The sequence below is a fragment of the Echinops telfairi genome, unplaced genomic scaffold (assembly GCF_000313985.2).
Source record: "Echinops telfairi isolate 266 unplaced genomic scaffold, ASM31398v2 ScPeMD7_3509;HRSCAF=4178, whole genome shotgun sequence".
NCBI lineage: Eukaryota > Metazoa > Chordata > Mammalia > Afrosoricida > Tenrecidae > Echinops > Echinops telfairi.
Window position 1 is genome coordinate 7,463,210 of NW_022107407.1, and position 17,542 is coordinate 7,480,751.

Genomic DNA, 17,542 nt, shown 5'->3' on the forward strand with positions numbered 1-17,542 from the left:
CCATGCATGAAATTATAATGTGTTCCCTCCCCCATGAAAGTGACATATCTTACAGTAATATTCTTTGACATATATATAGATATGTATTATATGTATACATACAAGATACACAAAGGAATACACATATCTGAAATTATAACTGAAATTTTAATAATGAATTTTACTTTATACCTTTGATTCTATAATCAATATTTTTATTTCCTTACGACTCTCATGATAGAACATAAGAGTTCATTTTGAATTGGGTTTTTCAAACTGAAATAGATCTTAATGTCTGATAGCAAAACCCATTTGGAGTAAAAATAGTAAGTCTTGTCTTCACTGCCTGGTTTGTGTAGACTTCCTGCTTGAATCAGAATTTAGAAAGCTCCTTGAATGAGGGGAAGGAAAGGGCTTGGTAAATGGGATATAGGAGGTTATAAATATATACGTACATGTACACACATGTGCAGGAACAGATTCTCAGAATGAAACAAAATGAGGGTATAAGAAATATGGGAGTCTCACAAATCTTCAATGATAAGGCCAACTAAAGAGGAAAATGTGGAGTGAGGAAGGGTAAGATTTTCTCCTATAGTCAGCTGGAAGCTGCTTGAAAGTTTTGCTAAGTTGGTATTTGCAAGGTGTGGGATCTTGCTATAGGAATAACACACTCATCTGGGAATAATCTTCACCTTTAGAAACCAAGTCAGATAACCTTGGAAGGAAAGAGGTTAATTCATAATGGCCTAAATAAACTAAAGGTTAATGCCTGATGAACTAAAACATTTGAAAAGAGACTACTAAAAAAAAAGAACTGTAGTCAGACAAATGAGATTCAAAATTCAGCAACATGTGTTCTATGACTTTATAGATAAATGACTTTTCCCTCAGTTTTTCCTTCTGTCAAATCACCTTGTCCCTTCCTCCATGAGTATCCAACAGGAGACTTTTTTAAAAGGTGTTTTGAAAAGTATTATACATCTGCAAAATAAGTCTCCTCAGTGGTTTCTCTGTGTATAGTTATGTTATTTGTATTTTGAGATCCATAAGGACAGAAGTTAACACCCATCTTTTGTGCTTCTAATATATATAGTACTACAAAGGTGCTAAAGGAGGTTCAAAAATAGTTATTAAGAAACCTACAAAAGAAACCATTGGTACATATTGTAGAGGTTTACATGGTCATCTTTCACGCATGCATTAAAAAAAATGCTTCCTTAAACATCCTAAAAGATAGGCTTGAAATCAACAACTCTCTGTGAGAGACACTGGCCGTTGGTCTTCAACGAGATCTCTATGTGCTAATGAATGTTATCATTTATATTCTGCTATTTATAATTTTTAAGGATACCTGCTGTTATATTTTTAATTTATAAATAGATTTCTCTTGCATTTTACCTCAGCTGAGCTTAAGACAAAATAGCACTTCACTTTTTCCTTTTTTTAAAGTGTTAACCTACTCCCACTGCCAGCCTACCTGTAGGAGAGGGTAGATCTGCCCCTGAGGTCTCTGAGGCTGTAACTCTATACAGGAGCAAAAAGTCACATCTTTCCTCCAGGTTTTAATGTTATATTACCTACTAAAATGCAAACACACAATGCACGAGGGCTTCAAATAGTTTTTAGACATTTTCCATCACATTTTACTTTCATTTTCCCAAGACAATTTGACACAGCAATAGCAGGACAGGTAACTGAAGAGAGAATATTACCTTTAAAGTTAGGACCCATAATGATTTTAGAGTTTAACTTTTTCAAAAACTAATAAATGAGGAAATTCTTCCACCCTTCCCTATTCCAACTTACAGTTTTCTCTTCTGAGATGTAAAAACATCATTGTAGCAGGCATTTGGAAGTTTAATTCCATTCAAATTTACCATGTTTGAGAAGCAACTGATAACTTTCATTATTATTAAAATCCTGAAGATAGTTATTGTGGAACTAATCTCCTTAAAATGTCAAAATTATTAAGACTAGATTATTGTGAATTTATTTATTTATTATTCACTTAGTTATTTGTTTTTACTAGACCAAAACAAATACCTCACTACCCACTCTTGTGCTCTGTACCTCTTTTTATCATGAGCTCACTAAAGTTACATGCACTGGTTTTCTCTCCGGGTGTTATAAGGTGAGCTACCTAAAGAAACACAACTGTGTTAATGTTGAAAATACCTTGATAAACTTCCTAAAAACAAATCTACAGGAATAACTACAATCCCATTGAATCAAAATCCCTGCCAGAAGCAGGAGTGAACATTGTTAGTGAGTACAAGAGTCCTGGTGCAGGCTTTTGGAAAAAAAGGTTCTCGTTGTTTTTCCCGGTGGGTCTGAACGAGGCACATTATACACCTGTCTTTGACAGGCAGGAAGAGGGTTACCTTTAAATGCTATAGGATTCTGGAAAGATGTATAAATTGACTTTAAAAAAGTAATCATTAGAAACGTGTAATATATGTCCGATTCAGGAACGTCAATGCTGTGATGATTATTTGAGGGGTAAAAACTGGTGTTACTAACAGCTCCTTTTAAATTTTTCATAGAACACTGTTTTTGCCTTCGGAGTTTTAATACATTTGGTTTAAAGTATTTGCTACTTTGTCGCTGATTCCATTGCCTGCATTCTAAAGGTTAAATTGGTGGATTTCCCTTTCTTGTTGCTTGCTTTTTTCCTTCAGTGTCAGCTTGTGGTTTTTTTATTAAATTCACCTAAATAGTATTAAAATGTCCTATATCATAAAGTTTACTTTAGAGTTTAGAAGCCAGATGAATATTCATTGCTATTTATAAAACAGTCCCATGTGCACTTTGGCCTTATGATAATATCAGTACAAGACATGTGTTGCATACATAGTAGCGAGTTACTAAGTGTTACAGAGATACCAAGTCTTCAGATCCAGACCTCAGATCCCTCTGTGACACTTTCTTCTTCCTCTGTAGTTTGCATAAAGTTAGTTGAAAAAATTTCAGCTGAATCCTCAGATTCAGTAGGTAAAATAGATAGTTCTGGGTGCCCCAAACACAGCATATCTTCAAGAGAGTATCAGTTTCCTGGATTTAGTCCTATACTTTCTTTTGTGATTGTTAATATCATGTGCTTATAATTTTAAAAATAATTATTTAACTTTTTTCCCTGGTATGATTAATGAAGGTAGTATGCAAGACACATAACACAGTTCGCTTTTAAAAACATGATTTTATCATGTTAAGGCATTGAGCTAGATCATATAGGGAAGACCTGTTTCATTTATGGACCTTATTATTCAGAAGTAGGCTACTTGTTTCAACTTGACTGTCACTGGTTAGAAGAATTTTTAAAAAGAATTGGAGTAAAATAAGAAAAAGGTAACGCATCCATAAACTGACTCTGAATGTAAATCATATGGTGTAACATTTTTGTTATCTATAAAAATACAACTAAGGCATCATTCTTTAATTTAGTCAATAAGTATTGGGAAACACTTCCACAAAGCTACTTTCTCTTTTGTGACTGTATCTTTTCCATTGAAATGTATGTTATAATAAATATGGAATATTCAAAATTTGAAGGTTGTGTGGAATTCCTTGGGTTTAAATTTATGATTCCATTAAGAAGAAACTGAGAGGCAATATCTGTTGAGGATCACAAGGAAATTTCTTCTTTACTTGTCTTTTCATTAATCACTAACTTGTCCTCATCAATAATGTCTGTTGTTTAAAGAAAGCATATGAATTAACAAACGGCTCTTCTAGGTTTGAGAATGTAAACAATCCAATGGTAAATGGATAGTTTTTTTAAAAGAAATTTATATATTTTAAAGCCCCCTTTCATTATACTATTATATAAATGTCAACTAACTTGGGGGAGACATTACTCTCTAATTTTGTGGTGGCAGCTATGATGGTACATGGAAATGATGGGATTTCTAGTGGTTTAATAATAGAAGCATGCATGCATGTGTGTAAATAAGAGGATTCTGGCAAGGAGCATCAAGAATAGGAAGGCAAATTTGGATTTACTATAAGGAAGAGTTTTTACAGTGCTTAGATTTTTATTCAAACAAAACAGACTTTCTTACGAGGCTCTGGTTTTGACATTCTTTTTGGTTCTAAAGTGAGGAGATATTTTATTCAAGGAATTTGTGCAATAACTTTCTATATTAGATAAGCTCTACCTGATAGCTTCTACATTACTACTTATGAGTTGAAGACAACATGCCTCATACTACTGTCCACACATATGGACAGGGAGTAAAAACTACTGCCAGATATATTTAATCAATTTTGGCTTGATAACTAGCAAAAGAAGTCCAACTCATCAATATTCCTTCCAGCTCCAGAGTGACAAACTATATAGCAATGGATCAAAATCAGCATGTCTGGCACATGCAAACGAGTTAAAGCAGCGGTCTGTGTATAGAAATGAGAGTTGAGATTATTCCACATGCATTAGTGTGTATCAGTATTCTTCGCATTATCATCTGACCTGACCTCTAATATCCCAGAGCCTTGAAATTCTTCCTACTGAGTTTAACACTGTGGAATAATAATCATAGGATCCACAGTAATCATTCTTTAAAAAAAAAAATCATTTTAGTAGGGGCTCATACAACTCTTATCAAAATCCATACATACATCAATTCCACAGTAAACCTTCTAATAAGCACCATAATTACCGTAGCAGTAAATATTTTTTGAATATAGATTGTAGGTCAGAATTGTTGTTGAGCTACAGATAAACAAGGTACATAGGAATTACAGGCACATCATTCTGAGAGACTGACTGGTTAGTAGTTTGACAAGATGGATGTGTGTTAAAAGATAGTTTTCTGCTTTCTCACTGTTTTGCTCACACTACTTCAGCCACCCAAAGGATGGGAAGACACCATACAAATAAGTTAGAAGATCTTAGCCTCAGAGGTAATAGTTTAAGAAAAAGCTAGCTATTTCCTCCCTGCATAGTAACATCTGCATATTCATTCACTGGTCAGTAATAGCAGATGACCCACCTAGTGCATAACTCTGTATGGAACGCTGCTGCAGGTCCTGGCAATACATGTGCGATGGATGGAAGAAACTTTATCTCCAAGAAATCACACTTTGGAGGCTTGATGTGTTTAGAGAACACTTCAACGGCTCCATCTTTAACTGGCAGAATCACATTCTTATCAGTAATACTGATAGCTATGCTTTTTAGAATTTTGAACTAGAATTATATCCTTTTCATTTAATTTAAATCCTGTTTAAATTTGCTTTCTGCTTCTCCTTTGACTTTTTCTTTTCTTATCTGTACACTTTAATTCCATTTGTTTATTCCCACCTACATTTAATTTCCTTCACCTTTCTTTCCTTTTTCCTAGACCTCCTATTACTTTAACTTCAAGTCTTTGACTTAGTCCATATAACCATGAATGACAACTTTTTCATCTCTTTAGGGGCCTGAGTGAATCAATTTTCTGTACAGCCATTTTTTTACCATACCGAAAATGCAAATGACTTTCAGAATAATGTATTTGATTCTTACTGTATAACATCTAGTAGCATAAATGTTCTCACTCATGCAATATAAACTGCATCTCACTAACACACCACTTGCATTATACTGGTTGTATTCTATCACATCTATATGGTGGCTACATGTTAAGAAAGGGAGAAAGAGACGTTTTTGAATTTTGCAACCTTAGCTAGCTCTCTCTAAGTCTGTTCTGGATAAGAGAGAAGAAGGAAGGTGGGGAACCAGGGAGGGAAAAAAGGAAAGAGGGTGGGGGCAGGAAAAGAGACACAGGGAGAACTTTAGTAATATATTTGTAGTTCAACAAAATTGAAGGCCTTTCCCGAAGAGCAACAGGAAGTTCATTCCTATGCTTTTGTACTGCTAGGTTAAAACTTAGCAAGGAAAATTATCTCTTTAAATCTTTCCAGATAAGAAAGCTGGGCATTTCCTAGTGAGTGGTAATGTCATATTTATGCAGGCTGGTATTCAGTTAATGTGATACATGTTGCTTTGACTTTGACAGACGCTTTAGTCCTTGACAGGAAATAGGAAAAGGACTTTCAGCCCCTTGATGAAGATATCCTTCTTTATGCTGTCTTTTCATCCAAAAAGAATCAGAGAATGCACTTCCCCCCCAAACAATGTACAAGCAGGTATCGGCAGGCAAATCGCGACTAGCTGAACAGGGAAGAATGCACAGTGGAATTTGTTTTCTGCAGACAGAGGAGAAACAGGAGAAATAGGAGCTTCAGGGGAAATGGGGTAAGCATCAGTTCAAAACAGGTCTCCAAACAGTCTCTAAGAGAAAAAGGTGTGAAAATTAAAAATGACCAAAATCATTGTATTGCCAAAGATATGCAGGCATATTTAATTCTCATTTGTTCCATAGTTTTTGCTTACTCATCATAGGTCAGGTATCTATTATAGTCACACTTCTCTTTATGTATCTTTCTAAGGGCTCCATCTTTAAGATAGTAAATATACTGAAGACACATTTAAGCGCTGAAAAATTAAGTTAATTAAGTTTCTTCAAAAGGAGTCCTGGTGGTGCAGTAGACTCACATAGAGCTGCTGACCTCAGGTTTGGGCTTCAGCCCAGTTTGTGTGGACAAAAATGAGAGTGATTGCTCTCATGAACACTTACAGCCTTGGGGGAACAGTAGTTCTGTTCTGTCCTATGGAGTCACTATGCATCAGAATCAAATTCATGTTAGTGGTGTGTTTTTTTTTAAATAAATGCATAGCCTCATGCTATTCTTTCAAGGAATGTAATAAATTTGAAGAAGTTTTTACATCTTAAAGATCATACTCAATTTCATCCTACCTAATCTACCATACAATTTCTTTTTAAAAAGTGTATTTTGCTTTGATAATATGAAATGGAGACTTTAATAGCAAAGCATGTATCTTTTTTTAACACTAGTGTCCTTTGGTGAAACTCTCCTTACTTTTTTTCCTTTTAGAGTAAAATAAAACCTGTTCAAAGCTTAGCAAAGGCCCATCAAACTAACCTGGAGATACAGTTAATGCTAATGGAAGATAGGACATTGCCCTCTTCAAATCCTAGCCGCAGGGTTTCTGAGAACTCAGCCCAGTTGTTTCCTTGGGGAGGAGGAACACTCCACATTCCTCCTGAAGCTTTTGAACTCTCCCTTTTAATCCTTTCTCAAATGCCACAAGTCACAAAGACTCCCCCTTTAGCCCAAGAGCAAGCTCCCTCTTGTCATAGTGGAATGCCTCCCTGTGACAGTGGTGTGGCTGGTGCTAAAAGCCTGAGGCTGTTTCTGTCTGCCACCAGAGTTGGGCTGGTGGGCTGATTTTCGGATTCACAGGACATGCTGGATTCCAAATGCTGTGTTCTGTTGTAAAAGCATGGCCCCTAATTTTGTTTAGAAAATGTGATCACTGCATCCTTTGTGGAAAAACATATCATCTCAGTGTGCTTATTGAAATGACTCTTTCATACATTTTTCTCCAAATGGCCCAAGCAGAGCTTCTCCCCATCCCCAACCTCCATCCCAGGCCCTGCTGTTTCTGAGGACATGGACTCAGCACATCCCACCAACCCCCCCGCCCCCCCCCCCCCCCCCCCCCCCCTCCCCCCCCCCCCCCAAAAAAAAAGAACAGAATGTTATTGATTCACAATGGAACCTATGATTACACACACGGGTACCCAAATAAAACCAGAATTGCACAGGATGTAGTGTAGCTTTCTTAGTACCTTTATCCCTTTAGGTGAGCATCTAGCAACTGCCTCTGAGCACACCCAATGGCATCACCTGGAAGGTTCTCTCTGGTTACCGTGATTTTTTTTCTTCATAAAAGCAATTTCTCTCCAAACTCATCTTTGTGATGGCTGATTTAAAAGAACAGCATATAGCTGTGAAATTTTGTTTCCTGCTCAAGAAAAATGCCGCAGAAACTGTTATGAAGTTGACTACAACTTACAAGGAAAGCGCTATGGGAAAAACTCAAATGTGCAGTGGTTTTCTCATTTAAAGTGAGGTGAAATAATCGATGACAAACCTCGTTCTCTATGTCTGTCAGTGTCCTGAATGGATGAAAATATTGACTCATAGTGCACTTGGAATTAGACTGCATAACAAGCTCTGAATTTTGCCAGACAGGGGACTTGTTTTGCCACCACACATTGAACCTGCCCACACAGCCCTCTCAGTGAGCCAGTTTTTGGGCAAAAAACAGCATGCCTCTCTTGCTCCATGTACCTTTCTCACCGGATCTCTCTCCATGAGATTTCTTTTGGTTTCTGCAAATGCAGAGGGAAATGAAAAGACAGCTATCTGAAGACTTAAAAGAGGTGAAGAAAAATATGAGGGAGCTGCTGTCAGCCATCCAAACAGATGAATTTGAAAACTGTTTTCAAGAATGGAATCACAGATTTGACAAATGTAGTACGTGCAATGAAGAGTACTTTGAAGGTGATAAAGGTTGTTTTGTAAAGCAATTTAAATACATAGCTATGAGGAAAAATTCCATTTTAGGTAGGGATATGTATAGAGATATTATTTATTTATATTCCCTTCCATTTCACCAATGCTGTCTCATAGTGACCTCCCTGTGGGTTTCTGAGACTGTAATTTTTTTATGGGAGTAGAAAGCCCAGTCTTTCTCCTGTGGAGCTGCGGGTGGTTTCAAACTGCCAACCATGTATAGCACAGTCCAATCTGTAATGACCAGGGCTTTTTATTAATATATATTGTACAGGTGGTTTTAAACGCCGACCATCTAGTTAGCAGCTCCAAGCTTACTTGACTGTGAGATATATATATATATACACACATAGATATAGTTATATAGATATCCCATTTATCGGATTAAAACTTCCCAAGGGCTTCCTAAGGTTTAACATTTAGGGGAGAAAATCTCTAAATCTCTTTTCTTGCCAGCTGCTGGTGGATGTTCACTTCCCATCTTTTGTGCTGCTGGTTTGTGCATAACAATTGCATTACTGGGTTTCCTAGCTCTTTTGAATTTTCCGTCTGATTCCCCTTAAAACTTTAGGGAAACTCCTGTTACAGGATTTTTAATAGGTAGAAGGGCCCATAATTGCTTTTGTTTTGGTACTTTACCGAGATTTAGACAATATCATGCTCTCAGCTATGATTTGGAATCCAGAACAAGTCTGATGCTGAAACCAGAATTGGAAAGAACTCTGCTCCAGGGAAGTTTTGGCAGACATCCTGTAGTTGTGGTCACCATGGCCAGTGACTTTTGTCTCTGCTTTTGGTGGGCACCTTATTTCTCTCCTGTCATTCAAAGCCTTGCTCTTTAGGTTCCTGGTTACTTGGCTACCAAGCCAAATTCTTCTTAGATTCAAATTAGTAGATGTCAATTTTGTGATTTGGTAGCTCTGGTGATGCAATCATTAACAGTGGACTATGATCTGAAAGGTCACAGTTCGAAACCACCTGTGGCTCCTAAAGAAGATGGGGTTTTCTATTCCCTTAAAGAGTTTTAGCCTTGGAAATTCTCAGGGGTAGTTCTACCCTGTTGGATAGGTTCACTCTGAGTCACTATTGACTCATGACAGTGAGTTTCAATTTTTTGAGTGACTTTGTAACTGGCAACTAAAAATAGTCATCGATACATACATCCCCAAACCATGGTGACCTGTAGGACAGACTAGAACTGTCCATAGACTGTAATCCTTACAGAAGTAGATTTAAGCATATTTCACAAAAGAGTCTGTGGAACTAAGTTTGACTTCTCAGTTAGCGGCCAAGTTCTTAAGCACTGTGCCATCAAGGATCCTTGACAGCAAACATTAAAGATGGGATACATTAGACAAACAAATGCTGTTTTTTTCCTGCCAATGTGCAGTGATGAGGATGACTGAAGAAGAAAGCATAGAGCCCTGACAGAGCTCAGGTTAAATTCCTAACAACTGCCCTGGAGCAGATCTTTATTGCCCAGTAATTTTCCATATTTCCATAATCCAGCAGTTCTCAACATTTCTCACCTAAGAATCCCTTTGTGTACATAAATCTTTGCTTATATAGAGAGTTTTTATCAGTTGAGCTTTATTGTATAAATTAAGCATGGCAAGGAGCCCAGGTGGTGATGTTGGGCAAGCACTGGACTGATAACCACAAAGCCAATAGTTTTAACTTACCACTATTCTATAGGAGAAAGACAAGACTGTCTGCTCCCAGAAAAGTTTACAGCCCCAGGAAGCCTGTTAGAGGCTCACTATGCATTAGAATCAGAGCCCCAGTGGCATATTGGCTTCTACATGGTGCTCTTAACCTTAAGGTCAGCTGTTCAAAACCACTCCAAGGGAGAAAATTACATCTCAGAAAGCCTCAGCGACAGTTCTACTCTGTCCGATGAGTCTCTATGAGTCAGAATCCAATAGATGGCAGTCAGTGAGTCAGAATGGAATCAGTGGCAGTGGGTTTGCTTTGGTGTTTTGTATTTAGAAATACAGCTGGAAATTTTTAAGTATTAATTAATTATTTTACACTTACCAAAAGATCCATAACATGTTAATGAAAACAACATATTTTTATGAGTTGAGTAAAGTGGGGCCTTCTTGGAGTTTCACAACTCTTTTCTATATCAAGCTTCTAGAAGGCTCCAGGTCCTTGCATATGCTTCTGCATTGAATTGCTGTAATAAACAGGAGAAAAATTATCTTTAGACAGATATAAGGAGTATGGGGATGGCCTTTTATGATAATGATCTGTGTTCTTTTCTGTTACTGCATCTAAACTTGAAAGCTGTTAATTTATTAAAAGTTCATTGTAATGTGAAATCTGTGATTTTGTCAATGGCTTTCTTATAATCTGTTATATTAATCTGCTCCGTATTTTGAATACATATTTTACTTATTCATAATTTTATTACATTAAACATTGTTCTTTTGGATCTTCCCTTCTCCAGTACTCAAAGAAGGCTCTGGAAAGTGAAGCCTTAGCCCTTATTCCTTTCTGAACCCTACATTCTTAGATCACCTACCTACTCGATGTTGCCTTTTGATTATTCCAGGCACTTGAAACATTTAATATGAACAAAATTGAAGTTTTAATTCCCTTATCCTCATCTATTTCCAAATGTATCTCCCAGTAATATTCCTTATTTTACAAAGACCAGTTCCATTTAGAATTTTTAATGCCCAAATCCTTTTTGTTTTTCTTATTTAAAAATCTCCCTTATGCATTTTTTTGAAATCCATATACGTAGTAATCACATCTAGTTCAGTTCCCCATTTGAGTGCATCTTCCTGTAGCCTTGGTTCCACGTTAATCAGAGCCACCATTATCTCTCACCTGGAGGGCTGCAATTCTCTCCTAATAGGGCTCTTTGATTCTCTGCTAGATTCCTTGAAATTTCCTTGCAATAGAGCTGCAGAGGAGCCCTGTTGAGCTATAAATCAGATCACGCTCTATCAGCTCTCAACTTTTTACTAGCACCCATCTAACACGGAGACAAATATAAAGGTGATACATGATTTTTTGCATCCCACCTCAATTCAGACACCTTCTCTGACCTCATTTGTGTCACATTTCTCCTCACAAAGAGGTTTTCTTTCACAGGAGCCTTTCTGATAGTCGTCAAAATTGTGGAACAAATTCTCTCCTTAGAGCCTTTGGCTCTGGCCCCTATGACTGAAACAATTTACCTATTTCTTTCAGAACTTTGTTCAAAATGCCACCGCCTCAGTAAGATTATCTTTGTCATTAGTATAACAATCTTTCTCTCTCCTCCTTACACTGCTGTTTTACTTCATAGTTTTATTACCACCAAACTGGCTGATTGGAAGAGGAGCCATTCCCAGGTTTTTGTGAGCCCTGCTGTTCGGTTCTTCATTCTTTCATTGCTGTTTTCTATCCTCAGGTAGTTCTCTCTGTCAGCTCTCTGCTGCATATGAGAGGGAGACCTGTGTAGATCTTGATGTTCTTCTCTGCACAGCTTAAGCCTCTGGTCTACAGATTTCTGCTCCATCCCTTAAACTCCCAAAGTCCTCTAGGCCCTGCCTAGGTTACTTTCTACCTGTTTCACATTCCAGAAACTCTCGAAACTGGGATAATTGTTGGTCTTATTTTGTTTATTTCCTTTTATCTAAGCATCTCTATCCTCTATATATTTACCAATATCTTTTCTTGTTTTCTTTTATTTTTCTTTAAACAGGGGGCTAATTCTGATCATATAACTTATTGAACTATAGAGATTTTGTTATAAAGCAACACTTTAAAACTAGTAGCTCATATTTTCAAACCTTAAATATTGTTTTTTCAAACCGAAGTAAACATTGAGTTTGTTCACATTTAACAAAAGCATCAAGGAAGTATAGCTGGGAAAATATTGTCACTTTGTGTTACATCATCCCCTCACTTATAGTGCACATATTTAATGCACACATGTCTTTCAATTTTAACCCTTATTAGTAGGGAAGCCTTGATGAAATTACAATTCTTACTAAGCTCATAAATAACACATTTTTGGGGGGGAGGGGCATGGTATCCAATTCCTTGGGAACCATGTAAATGGAAATGTTAACTCCTATATCACAACAGGATACAAAATAACTCCTTAAAATAATTATTGCATATAACTAGCATTCATCATATGGCAAGTCTTCTTACTATACTTCCAATTGTTTTAAAACCAAATACGTGATTACATATTCCAATACTATGTGATTTGAAGAGATCTACATGAGTAAATATGGGTTTTAGTCATAGTCCAATAATCTGTATGCTGCTGTTTTGTGCTGTTGAGTCAGTTGTGACTCTTAGAGTCTCCACACACTAGAAAAAGGAGAAGGGAAAAAGAAAAGAAAGAAACAGTTCTCAGTCCGGTGCCGTCTCCACAATTGTTCTGCTTGAGCTCAGTACTGCACAAAATCTCTCTTTGAGTGCCTTCCACTTTTCCCCTGACAGATCTACTTTACCAGACATGGTATCTTTTTCTAGGGACTGATCTCTCTTGATAAAATGAGCCTGGTCTCTTTGGATAATATGTCCAAAGCATGTAAGACTAATTTCTGTCACTATCACTTCCAAGAAGCATTCTAGTGGTACTTCCTCAAAGTTAGATGTGTTTGTTTTTCTGGTCATCCACAGTATTTTCAATAATCTTTGCCAACACTATAATTCAAATGCATCATTTCTGGTGTGGTCTTCCTAATTCATTGTAAAATATTCACAGGCATATTAAGCATCTGAAAACATCATGGTTTAGGCCAGATTCACCTTAGTTCTCAAAGTGGCATCTTTAGCTCTTTAAGTTTTGACTAATGAATACTTCTTTTTATATCATGACAATTACTTTTGTGGGCATTGATTGTGGATCCGAGTTAAATGAAGTGCTTGACAACTTCAATCTTTCCCCACTACATCATGATGCTGTCTCTTTGTTCAGTTGTGAGGATTTTTGTTAGCTCTACATTGGATTGCAATCTATACTGAAGGCTATAGTTAAATATCTTCAACAATCAGTGCTTCAACGCCTCTTGGCTTTCAACAAGCAAGGTTTTGTCTAATCCTAATGCCAGCCATGTCTATCTTTTCTTATGATTTGCTTAGCATAGAGATAGAATAAATATTGTGAAAGTATACAGCCTGACACACACCATTCCTGATTCAAAACTATTCAATATCCCCTTTATTCTCTTGTCTAGGTACAGGTTTGGTAGGGGCATGATTAGGTGTTTTTGAATTCCCATTCTCAGCAATGTAATCCATTGTTTGTTATGATCCTCATATATGAATGCATTTACATTAAAATACACTTAATATTTTTAAGTCAATAAAAACACACTTAAATATTTTTTCCAGTATTTCCGTTTTCACCTTATCTGTATACCATTTGATAAATGATGCATCCCCTTTGGGCTTATCCTGCACTAAGTTGAGAGCAAATATAGTTATTTGACAATTTATTAAATAGGTATTAATTTATTATGCATGGAACAAGGGGAATGAAAAGGCAAGGAAACAAAATATAGCTTCAACTATCAAGAATTCTACTGTTTTCATAGAGGAGAAAATGCATTATGGCTTTGAGGATCATTCCATGTAATTAATCCACTATTGTGTGTGGTCAAGCACACTCATTAAAAAAATCCATGTTAATTTTATGGATATTATTTGGTAAGTAAGACAAGGTTCTCCTTCCTTTAACAACTCTATAACTGATTGTGTTAATCCAGACTGACTAGAGAAACAAATTCATAGACACTCACATGTATGTAATAGATAACTTTGCATCATAGATTAATTATATATTAAGAAAACATTGCAGCCCAGTCCAGATTAAGTCCATAAATTTATATTAGCCCTTATGTCTGATACTAGACTAAACATTCCTCTTCAGACGCATGCAATGATGCCAAATGCAGGAAAATCACAGGACAGTGGGTGGAAAGTCATGTGGATCCAGTGGTGGGGGAAGCATCTCAGCACTGGCGTGGGTCTCCATGTGGCTCCTCCAGCTCCAGGGGTTTGGCTCCATCAGCATAGCTCTGTGTGGCTTGCCAACAGTAATGTTTCACAGAGAGAGGAAGCAGAAAGCGTGTCTGGTCTCCAGTTAACTATTATTTCCCTTGAGCCTCCAAATGAGGTCATCAAGCTGAGACCTGATTGACAGATTAGACTCCACCTCTTCCTCAAGTTGGCAATAGATTATGTAACTACCATAGACCAACCCTTATCAACTTGACATTTTTAAAAAAATAATTTTATTGGGGGCTCGTACAATTCTTATCACAATCCATACATACACCCATTGTGTCAGGCACATATGTACATTTGTTGCCATCATCATTCTCAAAATATTTGCCTTCTACTTGAGTCCTTAATATCAGCTTCTCATTTTCCCACTCCCTCCTCCCTTCCTCCTCACTCATGAACCCTTCATAATTCATAAGTATTATTATTTTGTCATATGTTACATTGTCCGACGTCTTCTCCCACCCTTTTCTCTGCTGTCCATCTTCCAGGGAGGAGGCTATACATAGATTCTTGTAATCAGTTCCCCCTTTCCACCCCACATTCCCTCCACCCTCCAGGCATCGCCACTCTCACCACTGGTCCTGAAGGAGTCATCTGTCCTGGATTCCCTGTGTTTCCAGTTGCTATATGTACCAATGTACGTCCTCTGGTCTAGCCAGATTTGTAAGGTAGAATTGGGATCATGATCGGGGGAGGAAACATTTAAGAACGAGAGGAAAGTTATATGTTTCATTGTTGCTACACTGCATCCTGACTAGCTCGTCTCCTCCCCACAACCCTTCAGTAAGGGGGTGTTCAGTTGCCTACCAATGGCCTTTGAGTCCCCCCTCTGCACTCACCCACATTTACAATGATATGATTTTTTGCTCTTTGATGCTTGATATCTGATACCTTCAACAGCTCGTGGTCACACAGGCTGGTGTACTTCTTCCATGTGGGCTTTGTTGCTTCTGAGCTAGATGGCCGGTTGTTCACCTTCAAGCCTTTAAGACCCCAGATGCTATATCTTTTGATAGCTGGGCACCATCAGCTTTCTTCACCACATTTACTTATGTACATGTTTGTCTTCAGTGATCATATTGGGAAGGTGGGCACCCACTGATATGATTTTTAGTTCTTTGATGTCTGATAACTGGTCTCTTCTACACCTCATGGTCAGACAGGCTGGTGTGCTTCTTCCATGTGGACTTTGGTGCTTCTCAGCTAGATGGCTGCTTGCTTATCTTCAAGGCTTTAAGACCTCAGATGCTATATCATTTGATAGCTGGGAACCATTCTTCACCACATTTGCTTATGCACACATTTTTCTTCAGCCATTGTGTTGGGAAGGTGTGCATCATGGAATGCCAATTTAATAGAACAACGTGATCTTGCATTGAGGAAGTACTTGAGTGGAGGCCCAATGTCCATTTGCTGCCTTAATAGTAAATCTATAAATATATGCATGTAGTTCTATTTTCCCACCTTCCTATATAAATATATTTACATATGTACATGCCAGTATTTAGACCTCTATAAATGCCCTTTGTTACCTAGTTCTTTCTTCTTTTTCCTATTACTTTCCTCTTGTCCCACTATCATGCTCAGCCTTCATTTGGGTTTCAGTAATTTCTCTCGGTTACATTGCCCCTACCAGGCCTCTTACACCCTCCTTGCCACTAATTTTGGATCACCTGTTGCTCCCCTGTCCCTGGGTTGGTCAGCACCACCTCCTTATCCCCATCTCCCCTTCTCTCGTGTTCTCCCAGAAGTATTGGTCCCGTTTTTTTCTCTTCCAGACAATTCATCCAGCCTATCTTATCTAGATAAATCTGTAGAGATAGTAATATGCACCAAAAATCAAGCCATAGGAAGACAGGTGATGAATGAGAACACAGCGATGAAAACAAAAAAGAAAACCAATGACCTATAAAAGAGTAAATTAATTAAAAGAAAAAATTTTAAAAAGAAAGAAAACCCTGTAAATAGATCAAGGTCTGGGTTTTTTTATTTTTTATTTTTTATCTCTAGGCGTTTCCTTCCATCAGGTCCGGTGGGGTGTCATGCTCTGGCCCCAGAATCTGTCCTTTGTACTCCCTTGGGGGCTCCCTGTTCTGCTCCCACGGTTGCTCTGCTGCACTCCTTTAGTGGTTTGCCTCAGTGTCACGGGGTCAGTCTGGGACAGTTCTGACATTGAGTCTCCAGTGTTGTCCCATTTAGGGCCCTGGGCCAGCAAGGGGTAGCGTGTCTCATAGTGGGATGAGCCATATGGTGCACTCTGTGCATTGGCTGTTCACAATGGGGATATCGTCCTCCAGGCCTAACTTGACACTTTTACACAACTCTTTAGCCATATATAATTTTTAAATAAAACATCCACTTCCCGCTTCATGACTTATCTGCCTGGTTTTGAGTATCCAATTTCTATACTGCCCATTGACATTAACCCAGTGCTATGATGGAGCAATCATGTTCCTTGATGTGAAGAATCTCTATTCCATTTGGAACCTTGTGATCTGCATCCATAAGCAAAGTCAAATCAGGACAGGCCATCCATAAAGTCAGCAACAATATGCTCCAGATCACAGGCTCAAAATCTTTTCTTCATCTCATCAGATTCTGGTCAACTCAATGTGGGCTGCCTCACTTAATCTCACCAGAGTGCCCATTTTCTGCCTTGCCTTTAGACGAGGGGCCTCATCAAAAATTCTCAACAACCCTTGCCCCTTTATTTGAAACATGAATGCATTCCTCCCTCCCATCTTGACTTGAATTTCAAGTAAGGTTCACATATCACTCTTGTAGAAGTGTCTATTGATTTGGGATTACTTTAGCACAGTGTTTTATGGTGCAACGGAAGGAGCTTCTTCCTCTCCCCTCATCTTGAGAAACAGCCCAATGTGGGAGGAGGTCAGATGTGCAGGCATTCCCTCCCCTGAAGGCAATCAATTGCCAGACTACTGTCTCATCCCACTGCAGGGGTGAGCCTGCTCCCTGCCTCTGGGGACAATGGACAGGCACCTGTAGGAGGAGTTTCCACTCTACTGATAATGGTTCCTATGGAGACCCAGAGACCACCCCCTAGACCACCCACTCATTGCTGTGTAACCTATAGTGCAGCTCCTCCCTGTGA